The sequence below is a fragment of the Mastigoproctus giganteus genome, chromosome 1, assembly GCF_048544385.1.
Source record: "Mastigoproctus giganteus isolate SK-2022 chromosome 1, ASM4854438v1, whole genome shotgun sequence".
Classification (NCBI taxonomy): Eukaryota; Metazoa; Arthropoda; class Arachnida; order Uropygi; family Thelyphonidae; genus Mastigoproctus; species Mastigoproctus giganteus.
Window position 1 is genome coordinate 243550012 of NC_143575.1, and position 20352 is coordinate 243570363.

The following is a 20352-nucleotide window of genomic DNA, read 5'->3' on the forward strand; positions in this document are numbered from 1 at the left end:
CTAGGCCCCTCTGATGTGATTGAGGTGTATAAGGCCTTGAATGATTTGAGTAGGCTCAATGCTGATGGGATACTTTCGCTTGCTTAGATTAGCTGATTGGCTCATGGCTGATGCTATATATAATGCTCAAATAATGGTAATGCTAAATTTATATCTATATTCTTCACAGAGAAAGTAAAAAGAATTTTTGTAATTTCATTTTCTGGCAATTTACTAGCATTACTAATTGCGTAATTTGAGTTTGCAAGTAAATTGTGTGAAAGAATATTTTTTAAAGTTAAAGTTTAATTTACTATTAATAAAAATTAAATTAAAAATTCTTATTGGGCATTTACAGTGAATCTAAAAACTTCTATATCAATGTGGAGCTGTGTTTGGATTGTAAAAATAAATCTGATTAATTTTTTTTATTTCGTCAGTAGGTGATTATTATTTTTTTTAATTATTTTTTATATAGTATTTGGTGCGTATACGGCAACGTGTTATTTCTGAAGGTGTCTCAAATTGTGAGTGTCATGGCTGACACTGCGAAATTTGTGTATTGTGGGTTATTTTTATTATTTTTAGCCCTAACAGCGAAAGAATTCTTTCAGAATCAGAACAGTGAGGAGGTACATACAAAAGAGATTCCGAAAACGAAATTTAAGCATACATTTGCTGGTCCTACACTTAAATTTTTGTACTGGTAAGATAAAAATTTGAAGCTTTTAATAACTTTTCATCAATAGTTATCATGGTATGATTGTAAGAAATTTCCCTGCCCCTAATTCCCTTAAAAAGAATTAGAAAACAGTTAAAAATTAAAACATCTCGATTTTCTTCATATATTTTCGATTTGTAGTAATTGTTTTCCAATAATCCTATACCCTTTTACCTTAGTTAACTTTTATTTATTAAACCAATCGAATATTTTTTAATCGATTACCAATAAGGAAAAGCTATTTGTTCCTTTCTTGTCGTAACACACTGATATATAAAAATAACAGTCAATTCAATGTCTTAATCGCCGGTTAAAAGATAGAATTGACTTAAAACATAGTATTGCGTCACTTTCCGGCCTTATCAGAAAAATATTTAATTCTGGCACATTGGTTGGGGATTAGCAGTTAATTTTTTTCTTTTTTTTAATCTTCAGAATAGGCTTTGGCGTTGCATTAGCTGCTTTTTTTTATGGTGCGTTTATATCCATTTTGTGAAAATTGACTGGGTCTGTGAGGGATTGCGATATAGTTTACGTTACTCCATTATGTCGTGCCCAGCACTAGTTAGTCTTGTGCAACAGCGTTTCATCACAATGGCATGCTTTTTACTATCCAATAGCTTTCTAAGTTAACGATTTTCCCCTAATTGGGTATTATCACGGAAAATAAGATAAGGCTGAAATTCCGAAGGGGTTCGTGGCCCTAAATGAACTTTATGGCCAAGAACAGTAAATTAGCCAATCCAGTGAATTGTCATGTGACTATCAAGAAGTTTGGAGTCGGGGTGAAGAGGATATGAATGATTTCATATTACTATTTCATGCTTATACCATTTGCTACACACAGGCAGAATTGATAGAAATTTATTATTAGTTTTCATTGAAATAAGTTAATCTCAAAATTAACTTATTTCATTGTTTCTTTTCTTTTTATAAAAGGCTTTATTTATTATTATTAGTAGTAGTATTAGTCATATGGTGCAAGGAAGCCTGAGGCTTATACTGCACCAGCCAAAAAAAAAAAAAAAAAAAAAAATTTGAGCTACAACCTGAGAGAGTCAAAAGTAGAAGGGAATCACCAAGAAAGAGAATATGATATCCTGCTCAGGACCCTGGGTGTGCCAAGCCCATACTCACCAGATGTGATCCCCTTATGCTCAGTAAAGCAGATGTTTCTTACAATTAATGCCTTTACAAACTTAAATATGCCACAGCTTAATTGCTTCCTGTTTCTGTTTTAATTTTAGTGGCCAAGAAACACATTTGTCAGATTTTTCAATTATTATTAAAATAAAATTAATAAATGTTGCACACTACTTGTAACTGGTCAAGCATTAGTACACTCCAAGCACAATTCAAAAAACTGAATTTTTGTAAATATTATTAAAAATTTGGGGCTCATCAGGCTGCTGATATCATTTGTGTTATAAAACAAAGTAACACCACCACTGGATTAAGAACACACTATGAATAAAAGTTTCAATCATTTTTTCAATCATTTGAAGATATATATACCAATGAAACCATGAGTGAAACTATTTACTTATTCTGTAGTGAGTAACATAGATATTCATACAACTCACAACATTTAAGTCCCAAACAAGAAATGTGGGATTTTTTTTTTTTTATGTTTAACCACTTAACTAATGAAAACAAAGTAATGGAAATATATTATATGTGCCCTCATGGTTATTTGTACATCACAAAAACAATATAGAAAATAAATTTGAAACTAGTATTTGGTTGCATAACGTATAAGTCTGTTTCATGTTGATTTTACAAAACTTTCACACAGTTCAGCTTCTGTTTTATCAAATATCCTCTTTTCCTAGGATATTAGATGCCAACTCAGATTGTTCTGGGCCTTTATGAGAGTTTGAAGAACAGGGTTGATGCCCTTGAAGGATTTCATTTGGAGGGCCCATCAATCTCTCAGTTATTCACATCAATGCCAGAGCTTACACTTGATCATCAGGCAATGCAGTAGAAACCCCCAAGGTACAATGCACTGGTTCCACAGGAACTAGTTGTCAGTGAATTTTGTCAGGTAAGCAGGAAATATATTAGGAAAAAAATATAGGTGGAATAGGATTAGGGCATGCCTGCCAGGAAAAAAAGTTGATGTATAGCAGATATCATCTTTTGGAAGTTGATAGCCTAAATAAATTTAAGGCTGAGCTGGACAGGCATATGGAATGAATGGAGTGGTGAAACGGGGGATGTTTTTTTTTTTCTTTTGGCTGATGCTGCATAAGCTTGCTTAATGCTAATTGTCTGACCAGTTTGATGTAGTCACAAAGGAACCTGATCTAAAAAATAATTTTGATGTCAAACTTGGATTTCGGGAAAGCTTTTGATATTGTTGTGCATAAAAGACTGCTGTGCAAATTGGAGCAGTGTGGCATTAAGAGTAAGTTGTTGCTGTTCATAAAGGGATGGTTGAGGGGGAGAAGACAGAGTTGTAATCCAGTTAACTTTGGTGATGGGTGCAATATTGGTATATTAAACAGTTATACAGGGAAATAGTGGGCCAGCAATCAGAATGTCTCATAATGGGGTCTTTTAACTTTACAGACATTGACTGTAACTTGGGGGTTGGTCACTCACACACAGACAAGACTTTTCTGGATTTATTGGATGACTGTTTTCTAACTTTGTTAGTTTAACTTCTGTTCTAGGGAAAATAATGGAGTCACTAGTGAAAGAAGTAATGCAGGATCATCTAGACAAGGCTGCAATTATACTTTAGAAAGCTTGGGTTTGTTAAGGGGAAATCTTGTCTGACCAGTTTGATTGGATACTATGATCACAAAGGAATGGGATGCAAAAAGTAATTTTGATGTTATATACTTGGATTTTGGGAAAGCTTTTGATACTGTTGCACATAAAAGACTCTGTGCAAAATTTTTTTTTTTTATGAAAACACCAAACACGAAAGGTATCAAAACCTTAATACTTAGTACCGTGCATGGATTGGAGGAGAAGTATGGGGGGGGATGCCGGAAACTTTGCTCTAGAGACTAAACATGGCTTTCACCATTTCAAGCCTCCAATAAGCAAAGTGGTGGTATTTCACCGGTTGATGAAAGTCATCTACCACCTACAGAATTGTAGCAGTGTAGCATTGAGAGTAAGTTGTTGCTCTGAATAAAGGGATGGTTGAGTGGGAGAAGAGAGTGGTAATCAATCGACACTGCTCTTCACAGACATGTTATTAGTGGAGTCCCCCAAGGGTTCGGTGCTGGGCCCATTGTTGTTTTCTGTATTTATCAATGATATTGAAGAAGGTATATCAGGCTTAATGTCGAAGTTTGCAAATGATACAAAGGTTGGCATTTTGGTTAACGACAGGAATGACTTTTTACTGCTGCAACATGATCTACAAATGTTAGGCAGATAGGCTGACAAATGGCAATTGAAGTTTAACACTGACAAATGCAAAGTTCTGTTTATTGGTAGCAGTAACCCCAGAGTAACTAAAATCGACACCCAGAATGAATCGAAGATGACAAATGAAGAGCAAGATAAACCCTGACAAGGACAAAATTGAGTATACCAAGTTATGCAAAGCCATTAGGAAGAGACTCAAAGAGAACATAAGAAGATTTAACACAAGAAAAGTAGAACAAGCTTTAAGGGAAAACAAAGGACTTAAAATCTGTAGTCATGGGCAGTAATACAGCAAGCCAAATGATGATAAATCTGAAGAATAGTGATTGTGTACTTATAAATAGCAGAAAAGACATAATTCAAATAGCAGAAGATAATATGAAGCATTATACAGGGTGTCTCAAAAATGCACGGCATAACTTCAAGAATGAATTCTGCATATGTAGACAATAAAAATATTTTATATCAACATAGTTCCGGAAATGCTTGGTTTCCGAGTTTTGAAGGTCTGTCTGTGACACTTAACTGTTCATCACCTTATAGTAATTGTTCAAAATGTCCACCTTTTGCCTGAATACAGGCCTCGCATCGACGTCTCATGGACATGCAAAGATGATGCCAAATTCCTGGCATGTTTTGTATTGTCTCACAACCTGCCAAAATTTTATTGTAGAGAGTTTCTACATCAGCTACTGGAGTCAAATACACCAATGACTTTAAATGGCTCCACAAGAAGAAATCTAGTGGGTTTAAATCAGTGAGCGTGAAGGCCAGGCAGTTGGTCCACCTCTATCTATCCGCCGACCAGGAAACCTTCAATTCAGGTAATTGCGGGCTAGGTGGCTGAAATGTGTGGGAGCGCCATCGTGCATGAAGTGTACTTGTTGACAAATGATCAGTGGCCTGTCATCCAAGAAATCAGGCATGTTGTTTTCCAGAAAGTTTCTGTATGCCTGCCCTGTGAGTTTGTTTGGAAGTACATGGGCCCCAAATAACTTATCATCAAAAACACCTGCCCAGATGTTGAGGCTGAACCGTTGTTGGTGATGTGGTGGAAGAATTGCATGTGGATTTCCCTCAGCCCATACATGCTGATTGTGAAAGTTTTGGATTCCATCTCGTGTGAACTGTGCTTCATCTGTGAATATCACTAAGGCAGGAAAGTGGGATGTTGTACCACACTGCTGCAAGAACCATGGCAGAACGTTACTCGCGCAGGGTAATCTGCTGGTGACAAGGACTGTACCCGTTGCAGATGATAAGGATACAGTTGTTCTCGCAACACTCTCCAAATAGTGGAACGTTGAATAGCCAGTTGCATTGCTATTCTGTGTGCTGATTCCAGGAGTGGCATCCAAAATCTCCTCCTCTACTTCAGGAGTCGTAGATCTTGGTCATCCTCTGTCAGCAGCAAGAGGTGTAAAGTTCCCACGTTCACAAAGGCGGCGATGGATACCTTCAAACATTTTCCTGTCTGCACGTCTTCATTCTGGGAACCTTTTGTGGTACAAATGACGAGCCTCCAGAGCATTGCCGTCCGCCAAACTGTACATAAAGTGCATATCCGCTTGTTCCTGATTTGAGTACATGGTCGGAATGGAAAACCACCAGATTCTGTCAGTACCTTGCGATGAAGGAAATCACCTGTGGGAGATAAGACATTCCGGTTAATAACTCGGGAACCAAGCATTTCCAGAACTATGTTGATATGAAATATTTTTATTGTCTACGTATGAGGAACTCATTCCAGAAGTTATGCCATGTATTTTTGAGACACCCTGTATAAGGAGCAAGGGAATGATGCCACCACGGGGGAAGATGGATCACAAATGTGCAGTGCATACGACATACCCAATATCTTTCCTGATGAGGTAGAATATGCATTGAAGAAAATGAAGAATCAAAAAGCCCTGGGTGAAGATGAAGTTACTGTAGCATTGTTAAAATTAGGAGGGAGAGAGAGACAACACAAACTGGCAAGGCTTCACAAAATACATTAGGAAAGGCATGACACCTAAGGAGTGGAATAATGCAATCATAATTTTGCTGCATAAGAAAGGAGATAAATCAGAAATTGGATATTATAGACCAATTAGCTTGTTGTTCCACATCTAAAAGTTGTTCACAAGGGTCACTACTAACAGATTAGAAAGAATACTTGATCAGAATCAACCAAAAGAGCAAGTTGGCTTTAGGACAGAATTCTCAACTATGGATCACCTTCACGTAATATCACAGCTAATGGAGAAAGAAAATGAATATAAAACTCCATTATGCCTGGCATTTGAGGATTTTGAAAAGGCAATGTTTTGGGCACTGGAAAGACAAGGCATAGACATCCCTTAGGATTTTGAAGAAAATATATGAGAATGGTAGCTCCTATATTAGACTAGACTAGACAAAGACAGTAGAAAATTTAAATTGAGAAAGGAGTTGTTTACCACTGCTCTTGAAGAAGCTTTCAAAAGATTGGACTGGTTGTAGGAAGGAGTCAGTGTGAATGGAGAGTACCTAAGCCTTTTACGATTTGCAGATGATATTGTGATCATAAGCCATGATTCTGAAGAATTAGAGGAAAATCTTAATCAATTATACAGAGTTAGTAAGGATTTCAGACTAAAGATGAATATGGCTAAAACAAAAGTAATGATGAACAGGTATGCCACAGAAAGGGATATAATCATTGAAGGAATAGAAATTGAAAAGGTGGTTTCATATACTTGTTTTGGACAGGGACTGGCCGCTAGGTGGCGGTGAACAGTGAGTTATTGAATTCAGTGCTCCGTTAAAATATTCAAATATCAAAGTAAACCTAAAAGGATTATACACGAATTACATATTGACAGAGAGCTTATGATGACCGGAATCTGGATATAGAGTCGGCTAAAGGAATCCTGGACAGGTAATATGTTAATATTTAATTTTTAGGCATGTGTGCTTCGGTGTTTTGTTGAAATGAACAGTCAGTCTATTGTTGACTCAGCAGCGGAATGCAGCAATAGTCGCTTGTAAGACAGTACGGTGCTTACAAGGTCAAGGACTACGTCACGTGGCGACAAAGTTAGGGATTAAACCCTCCCCACCCCCACTGAACTTTGCTTCTATTATTCTCACAGGCAATAAGTTGCTTTGCTGTGAGATATTTTAGGAATCTGTGGCCTTTTGTGTGCCTTAAGGGACAGACTTTAGCTGGAAGACATCTGAAGCGGATATAATTAAACTGCATTTAGTTCGTGTGTTTTCTTTAACCCACTTAAACCTATACATGGATGACAAACAACTTCCTAATACTGAGGAGTTTCTTCCGCCAGTATCTACGGCTGAAAGTTCTGGGTTATTAAATCCACAAGTTGCCCTCGAGGGATCGGATGATTCTGAGTCTTCGCAAGATGAAACTTTTCGTCGGAAATCTCTTTCCACTGAGCAGATGGAATTGGATGGCTCATTGCAGGACTCTGCAACGCAAAAAACACTGGCTAAAAATATACAGTCAGAGTTGGATAGTGATATCGCAAAGGGGGAGCCAACGAATTACAAGTTGGATACAGGCTCCGAAGATGAATTGAACTTACAAACAAAGCGAAATGAAATGGACGCACCTGGCATTCTGGGTACCATATCGAAACTGCATAATGATTTTTCTGGGTTTCTCTCCCAAGAGGGAAACAAGATTACTAAAACAGCTGGTAACATCCTAAGAGAAAAGTGGCATAATTTGGAAACCGTGACAATGTCACTTCTCATTGAAAACGAAAAACTAAAGGCGCTTAATCAGGAGGTACAAAACAGAACAGATCTCCTTGATAGAATTATAAATACCTGCCCGGCATTCGTGATGAATTCAGATACGGCCAGACAAGAGAAATCAAAGGATCTGATGGGATCCGAGGTTATTGATTCTCAGCTGATAAGGGAGCCACACTTGTCATGTCCAGAACCTAATCATTCTGAGTTACTACCTGCTTCTCCTGTTCCTAGATCATATGCAGACACTGTTCGAATATCGGTACAAAAGACTGGACAACCGAAAGTTAAAACTGATAATGTTATTATTCTTCGAGCTTCAGACACCAGTGGGTGCAAAACAAGTGGCGATGTTAAAAATCTCGTTACTAAGACCCTCAAGTCTGATCTTAAAACTGTTAAAATTAAGTCCCTACGCATGATACGAAATAAAGGAGTTATTGTAGAAACTGCTACCAAGACAGACTTAGAAAATTTATCTGCTTCTGAGTCTTTTACTTCGGCTGGCGTCTCTCTCGGTCGCCCTCGCATGGGAAACCCGTCTTTGCTTCTTTACGACATTCCAAAAGATTTAACGAAAGAAGATATAATCGAAAATCTTCATGTGAAAAACTTGGCTGACTTTGGATTTTCCTTAGAGGAATGTAAACAGGAAATTGCTCTCAGATTTACTACACGTGCAAGATTGTCGTCACTTGTGAATTGGGTAATAAGCTTCCCGCCAAGAATGTACAAACACCTTCTGTCCCAAGAAAGGATTTTCTTATCTTGGAGTTCTCACAAATTCCGTCGGTTTACAATTGTAACCAAGTGTTACCTCTGCTTAGGATATGGGCACACTACACAGTTTTGTTCCCACGAATCCCCTTCGTGCGGTCACTGTGCCCGCAGTGGTCATGTTTTCTCTGAGTGCCCTCATAAGGAAGAGGCGGCTTGCTGCGTAAACTGCAAGCGACGTAAACGGGAGTACAGCCATTCTGTAAAGGACAGTGAATGTCCTGAATATAAAAGAGCATTAGAAACCGCAAGAATAAGGACCGCTTATGAGTAATTTGACTCATTACTCTGTACATAATGTAAACAACACTACCTCTCTAAACGGTTCTACGCCAGTTTCATCTGTGAGGGAGAAAGACCGTCTGAGGATTATGCAGATAAATGGGCAGCGATCTCGGGCAGTAGCTGACGAGATTAGGCTTTCTGCCGAGACAAATTGTATTGACATTGTCGCTATACAAGAGCCTTATTTTGCACGCGTCCAGTCTGGACCACAGTCTAAAATCCTGGGTTACTCGTTAAAAATGAGAATAATACAACCCGTTGACCAGAATCCCAAATCTTGTATATTAATTCTTAATGACTCTTTAGACATCACGGTTCTTCATGGTTTTTGCACTCAGTTCTCTACCTGCGTTCTTGTCACACACTCCGTAATGAATTTTTACTTAATTTCTCTCTACTGCCCTCCATCGGAGGACTTTAATCACTCTCTTGCTTACCTAGAGACTGTCATAAATACTTTGGGACCGAACAGCAATATATTGATCTCATCGGACGTCAACGCAAAATCAAACTTTTGGCACAGCTCTTCTACAGATGCACGTGGCCTTCTCTTGGAGGAGTTCATAATTAATCATTGTGTTTCAATTCACAACAAGCCAAATCACCCTCATACTTTCTCAAGTTATGCAGGAGAATCTAATATAGATATAACGATGACAAACTCTCACTTCGATTTGCGGCTTACTGACTGGACCGTGTATACGGACTGGTGCACCAGTGACCATAGAGTCATCTACTATATGCTTACCCCTGATTCTACCGTTCCATCTTCACACACTTTCTCACAGTCAGAATTAATAAGATTTTCCATCAGAAACATTGACTGGAATACTTTTGACTCTTCCATTCTTCTGGACCTTGACGAACAGAAACTTGCTTCTTTTGAAACCTCACCTATTTCTCATCAAGTGAACTATATTCAAAACGCTATAATAAAAGCGTCATATAAGTCTTCTAGGAAAAAGAGGGTTAACCAGAAGACGTGCTCATGGTGGACGCAGGAGTTATCGCAGTTAAGAAGGGAAGTTCATCGAGCCCGTAGGTACTACCAAAGGCATAGAGACTGGCCCCAAGCCGACGTTAATCGTTTTTACCAGCAGTATTCTTCTTTGAGGAATTCTTCATTGCCTCTCGAAAGTGTGAAACGTGGATGAATTTCGTTCACACCTCTGGAAATGCTAACCCTTGGGGTCTTCTATACAAGATTGTAAGAGGAAAAACCTCTAGTTCTAACATATTTGGCTCAATTGTGGTAGACTCCGTGGAAACACTGAACTGGCATGATTCTACAAATGCAATCTTAGATGCTCTTTTTCCGTTGGATGATCCTACCTCAGACTTACCTATTCACTCTAAAATCCGATCAGACAATGAATTTTATGTGTCCTCAACAACCACCGAACCTTTTACGTTGGATGAACTGCAGGCTGTCTCCCATAAAGTTAATGTTCAGAAGTGCCCAGGACTAGATCTTATAGAAAACATTTTTATCATCAGAGTCTTGAAATTAAAACCTTACGTTCTTCTAAACTTATTCAACAGATGCCTTCAGGAAGAAACTTTTCCGGAAATTTGGAAGGTCGCTCTAGTTAAGTTGATCAGAAAGCTGTATAAGCCTCCTGGAACGGCTAGATCGTACAGGCCGATCGCTCTGCTGGCTAACTTGGGTAAATTGCTAGAGCGACTAATGGCCATTAGATTGAATACCCTACTGGTAGAACAGGATCTGCTTTCAAGAAGTCAATATGGGTTCTGTCCCGGACGTTCCTGCGAGGATGCTCTTGTGGACTTTGTCTCTTCAGTTCAAAACTCGGTACATAAATATACCCTGGCTGTTTTCATCGACTTCGAGGGTGCCTTCGACTCCCTTTGGTGGGAGAGCGTCCTGGAGCGTCTGCGATCGGCTAGGTGCTCCAACCACCTTTACCTTTTAATCCGCAATTACTTTGCTAATAGAACCATAATAGTCAAGGCTAAACATATCCAAGTATCAAGATCAGTATCTAGAGGGTGCCCACAAGGCTCTATATTGGGTCCTTTTACCTGGAACATGGTGCTGCAGCAGTGGCTCTCCCGATCTTTCGGTAACGTCAAAATAATAGCGTATGCAGACGATCTCACCATCTTGGTAAATGGTAACTCTAGGGCCGATCTGGAAAATACCGCAAATTTTGTTCTCCGGGATCTCTACGATTGGACTGTGGCCAATAAGCTTAAAATCAGCTTGTCAAAAACAAAGATGATGATTCTTGGATCAAAGTTGGATATCACTCGTCCTCCGTTGGTCAAGATCAACAACATTCGTCTCCCCATAGTTAAAGAGTACAAGGTTCTAGGAGTGGTAATTGATTCCAGTCTCAATTTTATTCCTCATTTGACAAACTTATCATCTAAAATACGTAGATTTACTGGTGCAATTGTTAGGGTGTCCCGTGTTGAATGGGGGCTCTCCAGAAAAACTTTAAGGATTTATTACAATGCAGTTTTCCTCCCTCTAATCACGTATGCTGCCGGTGCATGGTTTCACAGGGTACGGCTCAAACACTTCATTACAAAACTCGCCTCATTGCAGAGAACCATTTTGCGGTGTTTAGTTAAGGCATGCAGGACAGTCTCGACGCAAGCTCTGCAAGTACTAGCCGGAACATTACCTTTAGACTTGCAAGTTACTTATAGAGGCTTTTTATACAGACTGAAAAGGCAGATTGAGGCCGAATTTCTTGGAATAACCATCAACCTTCAAGAAGATGCTAAAAGAGAAAGGAGGAGACTGTGGAACGAGTTAGTAAACATTTGGCAGTCTCGATGGGATACAGCTCCCGTTGGTGCAACAACAAGAAAATTTATACCACAAGTTTCATTTCTCCTTGATAAACGTGTTCGATTGTGGTTCTGTATGGACATATTCACGTCGTACCTGTTGACAGGACATGGATCGATGAACCAGAGTCTTCTTAGGTTCAATTTATCACAAACAGACCTCTGTTCATGTGGATCACCAGAGAGTTGGGATCACATCTTGTTTCATTGCTCCCTGTATGACGATCTCAGACTTCCTCTTCAAGCACTTACTAATTTTCAATCAGGACAGGAGTCGTCTCTGCTTCAAAGCTCGGAGTCATTTCAGATTCTTCAGGCTTTCGCTCAAGGCGTATTTCTTCGAAGGCGTTCAGTGTCGACAGATCTCAACAGGATGCAGCACAATGGTCCTGCTGATGCATAGCTGGTTAGATCTCCTTTAATAATACATAAACTCAAATCCTCAAGAAATGAAATTTTCCTCGGCCTGCAGACAATTAAGTGCTTTCTTCCTTTTTTTTTTTTTTTTTTAATTTTATTTATTTTATTATTTAGTTACATAAATGTTTTATTTTAATAATTTTGGCTCCAAATCCAGCACCACAGGTGATCTTTTTTTTTTTTTTTTTTTTCCCCCTCTGGAATGGGCCCCCAGAGGATCCTGGCCTACCTTCTGACAACATTAGGTGGGTCAGAGTCTCTCTTGAGACAGTACGTGCTTTATATGGACTGGCCCACCTTCCCGTGGTGTGGACGAGTACCCAGAATCATCTGTCCAGGTGACTGATGCTTCTGGAACAGTAGCACTACAAATGGGCCAGATATGTGTGTGACGTCGGTTTGTGTGTATTATGTGTGTGTTTTGTTGTTCTGTTCTGGCCGCTTGGCTACCCAGAAGCATCAGTCACCTGGACAGATGATTCTGGGTAGCCAAGCGGCCAGAACAGAACAACAAAACACACACATAATACACACAAACCGACGTCACACACATATCTGGCCCATTTGTAGTGCTACTGTTCTTCACAGAGATACGAGGCGGAGTTGAACGAACGTTCTAGGAGCCGCCTTTTACATATACACATGTCCACACATGTCCACTTGTTTTGGACAAGTCAGCTGTAATAATGATAAATGGCTGTTAGTCTAGAAAAGTCATTTTTGTGCCATAAAAAAAAAAAAACTAAAACGAAAGTCAAGAAAATAATAAATTTCGGATGGATAACATTCAGGAAATACAGGCATACCTCGAATAACGAATAGGATGCGTTCCACGAAATTACTTCGTTAAGCGAAACTTCGTTTTCAGAGGTAAAAATACTATGGCCAGAATAGGGATACGTTCCTACGTAAAGAAAATGAAAAGCTTTTTTTTTTCGAACAAAGAAAAGTTTTATTAAATAAACAGTCAACTTACATACAAAGTGAAATCACATTTTAAAATATGAGTTTCAAGTTGATTGTTTATGCTCTTTTTCTCTTTCATTTAACAATTGCCTATACGGAGTTATTGCATTTAACACTGATCGCTTAACAATAAAACTTCTTCCTAAATCAGGATCATTTTCACTAAAAAAATTTAAAACGTTTTCAATGTCATTTGAGCACCTTTTTAAATCTTTGGTTGTTAACACTTTTTCGGCAGGAACTTCTTTAACTTCGTCTTCATTATCTTTGTCTTCGTTGCTAACAAGGTTTTCTAAATCTTCCACTGAAAAACCATCATCTTCTGCATTCAATAAATTTCTAACATCCTCTTCATCGACATTTTCGAAACCTATTGATTGAGCCATCTGGATAACTTCATTTCTAATTTCTTGGATGTTATTTTCTTCTTCTAGTACAACTTCTGGCCATATTTTGTGCCAAACTCCATTTAAGCATTTCTTAGTGCCTTCTTTCCAAGAACTATCAATGTTTTCAATTGCGTTTTTAATGGTGTAGTTTTTCCAAAAAGTTTTAACTGTCATTTCCTCTTTATCCTGGCGCCTCCGTAGCCAGGTGGGAAGGAGCAGCAGTGCGTAGCACACGCTTCTTGATTAAACCGGGGTTCGAGCCCGTCACCACCAAATACAGAGGATGCGGAAAGGTCAGGGAATGACCACCGCATATCCCGGAGCAATATGGCCTTAGTTGCTAATGCTCCTTAAAAAAAAACCAAACAACAAACTCTTTATCCTCTAGTTCAGTTAAACTGCTTAATGCTCGACGCAGATAATAAGCTTTAAATGATGCTATTACTCCCTGATCAAATGGTGGAATCAGGGAAGTTGTGTTTGCTGGAAGAAACACAACTTTGACAGGAATGCATGTGTCCAACGTGTTAAGATCAGTAGGATGTCCCGGAGCATTGTCTAACAACAAAAGAGCTTTTTCTTCAAAGTTGTTTTTTTTTTTTGACAATACCGTTTTACTTCAGGACAAAAGTGGTTAACAAACCAATCAGTAAATAACTGCTTGGTAACCCACGCTTTTCTATTTGCTTTCCATATTACAGGTAAATTCATTTTTATGTTACCTTTTAACGCCCTCGGATTTTCTGAATGGTAAACTAATAACAATTTTAATTTATAATCGCCAGAGGCATTTGATCCAAAGAGTAACGTTAAACGGTCTTTGGCTGCTTTGAACCCAGCAGCTGATTTTTCTTCAATAGAAATGAAGCTTTTTGTTGGTAGCCATTTCCAGAACAAACCGCTTTCGTCAACATTGAACACCAAATTTGAAAAATTTTCACGTTCAATTATTTCCTTTAGTTTTTCTGGAAACTTATTTGCAGCTTCTCCTGTTAATTTTACACTATGAATCCTGGCCCGTTTTTTAAATTTCTCGAACCAACCACGAGAAGCCCCAAAGGTTTCCGTAATTTCTTCAGTTTGTTTAGATTTCAGGTGATTAAAGTGGAATATTTTTTTTGTGTTAAATGGGGCTTGAAATTGCCGACTTCGTTATAGCGAAGCTTTGTTATCAGAGGTAACGTTAACCGAGGTATGCCTGTATAGTCATGCATTGAGGAGCAATATCCCAATTTTTCTAAAACATAAAATAATGAACCGATGTATACTCCCCACCATTACATGAAAGTGAAACTTGGGCACTCACTAAAAGAATGGAAAAGAAGTTGAAATTTACACAAAGAAGAATGGAACTAATTATATTATGAATATAATTAGTTCCATTAATGAATATTATATGCCCATGGGCAGGACATATAGCTCGACATGATGGTAGATGGACTAAGAAAATAACAGAATGTACCCAAGCGGAACTAAAATAAAACCAGGACGACAACAATGGAGATGGATAGATAAAATTCAAGAGTTTGTGGGTAGTAAATGAATGACCATTGCAGAAAACAGAAGGAACTGGAAAGTTGGTGGATAGGCCTTCATCGTGCAATGGATTGAAAACAGCTGATGATGAACCCCAGAGTAACATACCAACTGTTGGTAGTACAATCATGGAATCAAAGACCTGGGGGTAATCGTGTAGGCAGATATGAAGTTTTCTAAGCAGTGCAGACAGGCTGCTAGAGCAGGCCATGGGGGGGGTCTTGTCAGTGATGTACAGAAATTTAGCTAACAGATAGGGAGGTGATTATCCCATTGTATAAGGCAATGGTCCAGCCACATATTGAGTACTGCATACAGGTCTGGAGACCTAATTTTAGGAAGGATGTGGAGCTATTGGAAGGAGTGTAGAAAAAGGCAATGAGATTGGAGAGGCAAACAAACGGGTGCTCTTACCAAGAAAGGTGTGTTCTGAAAATTGCAGCTTCTGGAGAATAGGCACCTGTGGGCTGATCTTTTTCAAAAATCACTTGATGTCACGAGTTGTGTTACCGAACGTATTAAGTTAGGAGTAAATGCTGGGAATTTATAAACTAAATTCACATATTGGCAACACTGCCTTCGGTCATTTATTTATTAACCTTATGAGTTCTATGCAAGTGTTTATCAGTACTGAAAAATTGTCAGTTTATTTGAGGTTATGTCAAACTTGTGCTGAAAAGTGAGTGAAATGTCTTCAAACAAATGTTTGAACAATCCAAACTTATTTTATTATCCTCAAAGACAAGAGTAGTCCTCAAATAAAGACAAGATGTTACAGAATTTGTATAAAATGTGTACTGTGCTTATTTTTAATGAAACTCAGTGACCAGGATAAATGGTAGGCTCCACATAAAGTTTGCCACACCTTTGTTGGAGCTTTGATCTTGTGGAAAAACAGTAAAGAGAAGGTTCATCATCATCAGCCATTTTCAATCCACTGCAGGATGAAGGCCTCTCCAGCAACTTTCCAGTTCCTTCTGTTTTGAGCACTGGCCAATCATTTACTACCCACAAACTCATGAATTTCATCTATCCATCTCCGCCTTTGTCTTCCAGGTTTTCTTCTAGCTCCTCTTGGATACCATTTTGTTATTTTCTTAGTCCATCTGTCATCATGTCTTCGAGCTATGTGTCCTGCCCAAGACCATTTTAGGTCTTTAGTTTTGATCAGAATGTCCTTTACTTGAGTTTGTTGCCTAATCCATGTGTTTCTCTTCTTATCTAACAGTCTGATTCCCAATATGATTCATTCCATTCTTCGCTGTGTAGTTCTCAGCTTCTCTTCCATTCTTTTGGTGAGTGCCCAAGTTTCACTTCCATAAGTCATGGTGGGGAGTATACATTGATTCATTATTTTACGTTTCAGACAAACTGGGATATTGCTCTTCAGTATGTGACTATATTTCCTGAATGCTATCCATCCAAAATTTATTCTTCTCTTGACTTCCAGCCATTTATCATTATTACTGCTAATGACTTGTCCCAGATAAGTATATGACTCCACCTTTTCAATTACTGCTCCTTCAATCATTATTTCCCTTTCTGTGGCATACTTGTTCATCATTATTTTTGTTTTAGCCATATTCATCTTTAGTCCAAAATCCTTACTAGCTGTGCATAACTGATTAAGATTTTCCTCTAATTCGTTGGGATCGTGGCTAATGACCACAATGTCATCTGCAAATTGTAAATGGTTTAGGTACTCTCCCTTCACATTGACTCCTTTCTGCGACCAGTCTAATCTTCTGAAAGCTTCCTCAAGGGCAGCAGTAAACAGCTTCGGAGATATTGTGTCTCCTTGTCGAACTCCTTTCTCATTTTTAAATTTCCTACTGTCTTGTGTAGTCTAATAAAGGAGGTAGCACTCTCATATATTTTCTTCAAAATCATAATATATGGGGTATCAATGCCTTGTCTTTCCAGTGCCCGAAACATTGCCTTATGCTGTATGGAGTCAAATGCCTTTTCATAATCCACAAATGCCAGGCATAATGGTGTTTTATATTCATTCGCTTTCTCCATTAGCTGTGATATTACATGAAGGTGATCCATAGTTGAGAATCCTGTCCTAAAGCCAGCTTGCTCTTTTGGTTGATTCTCATCAAGTATTCTTTCTAATCTGTTAGTAATGACCCTTGTGAACAACTTGTAGATGTGGGATAGCAAGCTAATTGGTCTATAATTTCCAATTTCTGATTTATCTCCTTTCTTATGCAGCAAAACTATGATTGCATTATTCCACTGCTTAGGTGTCACACCTTTTCTAATGCACTTTGTGAAGAGCCTTGCCAGTTTTTGTGTTATGTCTCTTCCTCCCAATTTTAACAACTCTACAGTAACTTCATCTTCCCCCGGGGCTTTCTGATTCTTCACTTTCTTGTGCATGTTCTACCTCATCAGGAAGAATATTGGGTATGTCGTATGTGTTGCTACTTTGCAATCCATCTTCCCCACTGCTGGCATCATTCCCCTGCTCCCTTGTATAATTCTCTATAGTAGTCTTCTGCTATTTGAATTATGCCTTCTCTGCTGTTTATAAGTACACCATCACTATTCTTCAGTTTCAGTATCATTTGTCTTTCTGTATTACTGCTCATGGCTGCTGATTTAATTCCTTTGTTTTCTCTTAATGCTTGTTCTACTTTTCTTGTGTTAAATCTTCTTATGTCCTCTCTGAGTCTCTTTCTAATGGCTTTGCATAACTCAGTATACTCAATTTTCTCCCTGTCAGTGTTTTTCTTGCTTTTCATTTGTCGTCTTCGGTTCATCATGACAAGTGTTTCTTGACTAATTTTTTCTTCTTTGGATTTCTTTTTCCCTATAGGTTTCTTGGGCTTTATCACTTCCAAAAAGTTGTAATATTCCTTGTCGATATCTTGGTCCTCAGCAGTCTGCAGAAGCTCATACTTGTTCTTAAGTTCCAGTACATACTGCTTTTTCTCCTCTTCTGTTATCTCAAAGACCTTTGTATTATTTACTCGAGTCAGTTTTTTCCTTTCCTTTCCTACATCTATATCAAGTGTACATCTTACCATTCTGTGATCACTTCCAACATTTACCTTATTCAGGACGGTAACATCATTCACAATATATCTTCTGTTAGTCAGGATGAAGTCGATTTCATTAGTAGTTAATCTAATTGGACTCTTCCATGTGCACTTTCTGTTCACCCCTTTTCTTGAAAAAAGTGTTCATTACTGACAATCCTTGAGATTCTGCAAATTCCACAAGTCTTTCACCTCTTTCATTTCTTTCACCAATTCCAAAATTTCCTATAGTTCCCCTTTCTGCGCTGTTTGTCTTTTTCCAACCTTAGCATTGAAGTCCCCCATAATAATAGTGTAGTGGGTTTTCTGCTCATCTAGAAGACTCAATTTCAGTATACATTTCTTCAACCTCTTCATCATCATGACTCGATGTTGGTGCATAAATCATTATAATCTTTAGCTTGTACCTCTTAGAAATCTTGAGTATTAGTCTTGACACCCTTGGTGATGTACTTTTGAATTCCAAAATGTTGTTTTTAAAATATTTATGGACCAGAAAGCCAACTCCACCTTCACTCCTTTCACTGTTTCCATTGGTGTACAGCAGATTTCCACTTGATAAACTTATAAGTGATTCATTTCTTCTTCTTGTTTCAGCCAAACCAATGATATTCCAATTCACATTTTCCAATTCCTTTTCCAGCTCTAATATCCTGTCTTCACCAATGAGTGTTCTTATGTTATAACAGGCCAGGTTCAGTTTCCGTGCATGGCAGCCTGGTCGTACCCAGAGATTCTTAGCACCCTCTGCTTCCACTCTGATCCTCTCGCTGCCGTAAGAGGGAGAGTGAAAGCTGCTGGGGATTGAGGGCCATTTGTTTCGTTGTGCTTTCATGTGCTGGAGGGTTTGGTCTTTTCCTCTTCACGCTGACCAGGCGTCTTGAAGAGAACCACTCTACACGTTCGTTGCCACCTAAGTGACGTAACAGGGCTTACCATTGAGAAGGTGTGCATGAGTGGATTTTAGGGAGGCAGGCCAACCGGACTTCTCCTAAATCTTCTGTAATAGAGAGATATTGGATCCATCAGTGTTTTAGGCTGAGTGTCTGATAACACACAGGATACCTGTTCCCCTTTAAACCCTTTTAAGTGGAACTTTAAAGAAGGTTATATCATTTCAAACTATTGTTATGACTTTTGCTTAGTTACTGTAGAGTTATACAATACAAAGAGTAAGGAGGAGCATTGTTTATCCTAATATTCCATTTGCTGTTAGACCAGTCTCACATGGAGATAACTTGCCAATTCCATGCCTTCCATTTATATTGGACAATGTAGTATCACAGAGTGCTTAAAGTGAAGCTGTGATGATGAAACTGAAGTGTATGGTTGAGTGTTGTGGTAGGACGGCCATATTCCTATGTGACCAAACTTGGTGACTCTATTGTCAGGGAAACGGGGAACATGCTTTGTAAAAAGGATAGGTGGAACAGGACCGGGGTATGTCTGCAAGGGGCAAAGGTTGATGACGTTGTAGAGCAGATATCATCTTTAAGGGCACAAAAGGTGATATAGTTGTACACGTTGGCACTAATGATATCAAGAGTAGGAGACCGGCAGAATTACTTAACAAGTACATGTCACTGTTGGAAAAAAGCCATGAATTAGGGTTGAATTTGAAAGTGTCTGCAATTCTGCCCAGACACGATAGAAGGGAGTATATGATGAGAGCCTTGTCGATCAATTCGGCCCTAGAAAGATTGTGCAAGCCTCAATGGGTAGAATTTTTTTCAGCCTGGACTGTACTTGTTAACAGGAGAATCTGCTTTTACAGGGATGGGATACACTTAAATAGAAAGGGTGCAAGAATATTTGCTGATGGTATCAAGGCAGTGTTAGGTGGGTCGGAAAACTGCTAGCTTGGTGGGGGAGACAAAGACTAATAGATTAACAGTAGCCACTGGCAGAGGTGAAAGTGATTCTTGCACTGCTTCTATTGGAATGAGCCGCAGCCTGGAAAATAAGATGCAGGATATTTCAGAGACTGCTGGGAATCATTGGGGTACAAGTAAATACATGGGTTGTGTTAGGGTAGCTAAGAAAAAGAACAGGTGCATGTATACTTGCGTGTACACCAATGCTAGGAGTTTAGTAAATAAAATTGTTGAATTTGAGGTATTGCTCAAAACATGACAGGCAGATATTGTTGGGATATCAGAGACGTGGTGTCACACAGATATAAGGAATGCAGAACTGGAATTTGGGGAGTACAACGTCTACAGAAAGGATAAACAGGATAGGAAGGGAGGAGGGGTTGTGCTGTTAGTTAAGAAACACA

The 20352-nt window shown here is 38.7% G+C and overlaps 1 protein-coding gene across 3 annotated transcripts in view; it reads left to right on the forward strand.

The window, feature by feature from the left end:
- The first annotated feature begins 495 nt into the window (after window positions 1-495).
- SelT (selenoprotein T) overlaps window positions 496-20352 on the forward strand; it is an 89792-nt gene continuing 69935 nt past the window's right edge. For all 3 annotated transcript variants that reach the window (XR_016547117.1, XR_016547119.1, XM_090376681.1), the window contains exon 1: window positions 496-685. The gene's annotated coding sequence lies outside the window, so the exon portion shown is untranslated. The remainder of the gene's footprint in view (window positions 686-20352) is intronic.